This window comes from Rattus rattus, chromosome 4, assembly GCF_011064425.1.
Source record: "Rattus rattus isolate New Zealand chromosome 4, Rrattus_CSIRO_v1, whole genome shotgun sequence".
NCBI classification, from domain to species: domain Eukaryota; kingdom Metazoa; phylum Chordata; class Mammalia; order Rodentia; family Muridae; genus Rattus; species Rattus rattus.
In genome coordinates, this window is record NC_046157.1 from 2,400,549 (window position 1) to 2,405,071 (window position 4,523).

The following is a 4,523-nucleotide window of genomic DNA, read 5'->3' on the forward strand; positions in this document are numbered from 1 at the left end:
ATGGGGACTGCAGAACGCACCCACTCTCTCCCTACAGCCGCAGTGCAGACTCCAGATCCCCAGACTACCCGCCCCCTTCCCGGTCTACCCCAGGGAATGCCCACAGAGTCAGGGGGCGGGACCAGCACCAGTATACGTAACAATGCTCACCTCTCCAACCGTGCGCACTGGCGCATCACCCCCCCAATACCCCCCCAGCTGCTCCACCCCCTCCCCATGTGACCTCTAAAGGCACCCAGGTACCTTCTGGATTTTGAGCTCCTTCAGGATTTTGATCTCCTTCCGAGCCATGGTCCTTTCGGTCCCAAAGCACCCAGCCCTCTCCCAATTTGCAGTTCCTTCCCTACCCTGCCTTACCAGTCTGCCCTGGTAATTGAATCTAGCTTCCAGTTCACTAAGATACTATCCAAAAGGACTTCCTTCTGCCCGCAAAGAGCACTTCTTTGTCAGTTTGAGTTTGTTTTTTTTTTTTTTTTTTTTTTAAGACAAGTTCTCGCTATGTAGTTCTAGCTATACTGGAAACCACTGTAGACCAGGCTGGTCTGGAACTCTGCCTTCCAAATGATGAGATTAAAGACTGTGCCTGCACCCGTGACCACTTCTTTGCTATGTCTTGATGTCCTCCTGTGCCCCCTCCTTCCGCCTATCTCCACTCCCTACCCTCCCGAATGCCAGGGATTGAACCCAGGACCCTGTGCATATAGGCAAATGTTCTACCCCTGAGCCAGTCCCCAGCTTCTGTCCTTTCTCTCTTGCCCCTCTGCTGCATTTCAGAAGGCTGTCTTCACCTCCCAAACTCTCAGAAGTGACTTAGCCAACCTAAATCCTTTGTGCTCCAGACCCCCCTGACCTCCAGGCCCACATCCAAGATGTGTACAAGTAAGGATTCCTGGGTGTCTCAGCATGGATCTGCTGCAGCAACAGCTGCTGACCCACATCTACCCTAGCCACAAAGGAGGGTGGTTGCTTCTTCCCCATCAAAGCCCCATCAGGCCTGAGACTCATTATGTATCAGAGCAGTCCCCGTAGCAGGGCCAGGGACTAGAGTAAAGGCTGATTTTCTCAACCCCGGGGTGAAGGCTACTCCCAAAAGTGAATCTGGAAGCCTGGGGCTCCTCTCAAGGAGACAGGCATGATCACCTCCCAATAGGTTTTTTTTTGTTTTTAAAGAGGGGTTGGGAGGTGGAGGTGCTTTGAAACAGGATTTTACCATGTAAATATAGCTGTCCTGGAACTTGCTGTGTAGACCAGGTTGTCCTTGAACTCACAGAGATTCACCTACCTATGCCTTCCCAGTGCTGTCTTGCTGGTAAAGGTAACTGCAAGCACACTCAAGATCCAGTATCCTTAAAAGTTCAAATCCAACCCTGTCTGGGAAAGCAGAAATGCCAGACACCTCCATGCCTCTCCTCCTCAGGAGCAAGCAGACATGGTTGGCAGGCCTCCTCTGCAGGCTTCTTGTTCCAAGGCCATCAATCCGTCCCGGGCAGGACACTTTCTGCTGAGCCCCAGGGTGTGAGGGCATTCTCCCTTTCCCTTGGTTACCTCAAGGAAGGCTGAGTCCTGCTCTTTCCAATGCAGTCAAGGCTAAGCAAAGTACACAAACCTTTTCCATAGAAAGAGGTGAGCATCCGTTCCTCTCCACAAGGTCCTGGAGTTCCTAATTTTGTTTTGTTTTGATTCTTGCTTTTTTTTTTTTTTTTTTTTTTTTGTTCTTTTTTTTGGAGCTGGGGACCGAACCCAGGGCCTTTCACTTCAAAGGCAAGGGCCCTACCACTGAGCTAAATCCCCAGCCCCTTGATTCTTGCTTTAAATATGAGGCAATCTTCCTGCATCAGCCTCCAGCAAAGAGCCACCACACCTAGCATGGACTCACCGATGATCTTTCTTTCTTTTTTAAATTAATTCGTTAATTTGGTTTTTCAAGACACAGTTTCTCTGTGTATCCCTGGCTGTCCTGGAACTTACTACATAGACCAGGCTGTCCTGGAACCCAGGAGATCCACCTGCCTATGTCCCCCAAGTGCTGGGATTTAAGGCATGAGCTACCGCACTCACTTCCCAGCGGGCTTCCCTGTCTTAACCTGGGGGATAGGGGCTAAGACCTTGAAACTGGAGCCTTTCCAAATCTGGGGTCTCCCTTCTGTTCCAGCCTTGGAATGTGGTTTCCAGCATCCATCTTACCCTCTCAGAAGGAGAAACTTCTCTAGCTCTGCACTCATGAACCGGATGCCAGCACTGACCCTTTTGTACCTCAGGTTCCTTAGCTGGCCTGACGGATGCCCTTTCATCATTGCACTGCTTCCCAGAGGCCCACAGTAGTGCAACAGGGAAAGAGTGTCCAGCAAGCCTGTCAGTCTCAAGGGGTAGGGCGGGGCATGGGGAGGGGGTGGCTGGGGTGGGTGGGATCTTAGGTTTAGAATGCATACCCACCTGGGCGGAGCCTCTGCCTGAGCAAAGGACGCCCTCTGACCCCAGAGACACAGGCCTGGCTGCAATCTCAAGTTTCCAGGGAGAAGAGAGTAAAATGAGCAGGGGGAGGGAATAGCCTGCGAGCCTGAGGGGCCAGGCCTGGAACGGGAAGAAAGAAGGAACTCTAGGTGAGGTAGTCTGTGAGGCTGGTCCCAGATGCTTTGACAATACCATTGCACTGCTTTCCACAGCACAGTAGTGCAACCTAGTCAGAGCACCCGCAACCAGCAGGGAATCCATCGCCCTCCTGCACGCAGGACTGGAAGTTCAACCACCGCGGGTGGGTGGGACCTCTATTCAAGACTTTGGGAACAGAAGGGATTCCATCCGGGATGCAGTCCTCTGGTCTTACAAACTTCAGGGCACTCAAACTTTCTCCAACATGATTCTTATTCTGGTGAGGCACTCCTAGGAGGGAGCTGAAGGGCGACCACCCGAGGGGGTTTAAACACAAAGGAGAGGGGCCTGCACTCAGCTGCAGGAGCAGCACAGTGGGTCTACTTGCAACCCGTTTCAACCCAGAACTCACAGAATAAGAGGAGTGGTTCACTCCTAGCAGGCGAGGCCCTTGGAGCCCGAGACCCGGCCCTTGGTCCGTTCCCCCAGTATGAATTCTGCACTCTGTCCTAACAGATTCTCCGGCCTGGAGAAGCAGAACTAGGGTTTTAAGGCATCTGGAGTTTCCCTGGCCTCGCCGCACCTCCTACCCTAAACCAGCTACTCACGTGGATACACACCTCTTGTTCTCATCGTGGGGACAAGGTGAAGATTAGTGGAAGATCCAGGTCTGCGGCGGCCCCTTCCTATCCAGACAACCCGGCACCTCGTGGCGGCCTCTCTCCCTCCGCTCCATTTTTAACCCTCTGACAGTCCCGAGGGCCGAGCCCCAGGCCTCAAGGCACAGCGCCAGCCTCATTGGCTTGCTCCAGTACCAAGCTTCGCCTCCTGCGCACCTATTGGCTGCTGCTGGAAAGATTTCAAAATAGCCTCCAGGCTCCGATTGGCCAGGCGCCCGAGTTTTGGCTCCACCGGTTTAACAATGAGTTCTACACTTTCTCCTCATTCATAACTCTTGAAAAGGAGCTCTGCCCGCCTTTTCCCAGCTCATTTCTCTGCAGGTATTGAAGCGATACCGGCGAGGGCGCGTCCATGCTCACTACACAGCTCACCAAATTAGCGAGGGTACTAAGATCCCGGGAGAGTATCCGAGCCTTTGGCCAAGCCAGTGGTTGAATGAACCCCTCCGGGGTGCTTCGTCTTTAGCGTGAAATTTGCTCATTGCTCCTCCAGGATGAGACACTCACTCAAAGACCGTGGCCTTCCCCCTTTCTGTCCAACTTCATCAGGAAACCTCCAGCTGGGCTGTAGAGACCTGAGGTCATTGAGAATGTGAACCACTTTGTGAGTCAGTTCATTAAATGACCTTTCTGAGCTGTTAAGTCCAAAGATACCACCTAGCACCCAGAACCTGAGGAGCTCTACTCAGGTCTATGTTGGTGAAGGGAAAAATACAGTTTTGCGGCTGGCATCTGTGTTTTAGCCCCAGTTATAGCCACGTGAAACAGGAATCTTTATCCCCAGTTAAAAGACTGAGAAAAAAAAATGTTTAAAGCAGACAGAGCTGGTTTTCAATCTTCAGAAACTCATTTTGTCCACTTTATTTTAGATGTAGTGTGTGTGTGTGTGTGTGTGTGTGTGTGTGTGTGTGTTCGCGCGTGCGCGTGCTTGAGCTTTGCTTTGCTTGGGTGTCTGTACCACCATGTACATGACTAGTGTTCAGGGAGATCGAAGGCTTTTCATCCTCTGGAACTGGGACTACAGAGGATTGTAAGGAAGCACATGCATGCTGGAAATGAAACCCGTGTCCTCTGGTAGAGCAACCAATGCTCTTAACACTGACCGGTCATCTCTCGGTCCCTCAGAGCACTGTTTTTTTGAGACATTATATACCACTGGTTAGCCAGGAACTCACTGAGTAGACCAGGCTAGTCTTGTGCTTGTGGTAATCCTCCTGGGTCTTTGTAGTGCTGGGGATGCAGCCAACACACTGT

The 4,523-nt window shown here is 51.8% G+C and overlaps 1 protein-coding gene across 3 annotated transcripts in view; it reads right to left on the reverse strand.

The window, feature by feature from the left end:
- LOC116898622 (histone-lysine N-methyltransferase SETD1B) overlaps positions 1 to 3,322 on the reverse strand; it is a 15,628-nt gene extending 12,306 nt beyond the window's left edge. The window contains exon 1 of one of the 3 annotated variants that reach the window (XM_032899834.1): positions 3,210 to 3,322. The gene's annotated coding sequence lies outside the window, so the exon portion shown is untranslated. Of the gene's footprint in view, positions 145 to 3,197 lie in introns of those variants that run through there. The other 2 variants (XM_032899835.1, XM_032899836.1) reach the window with 2 other exon arrangements.
- Between the last annotated feature and the right edge of the window lie 1,201 nt (positions 3,323 to 4,523).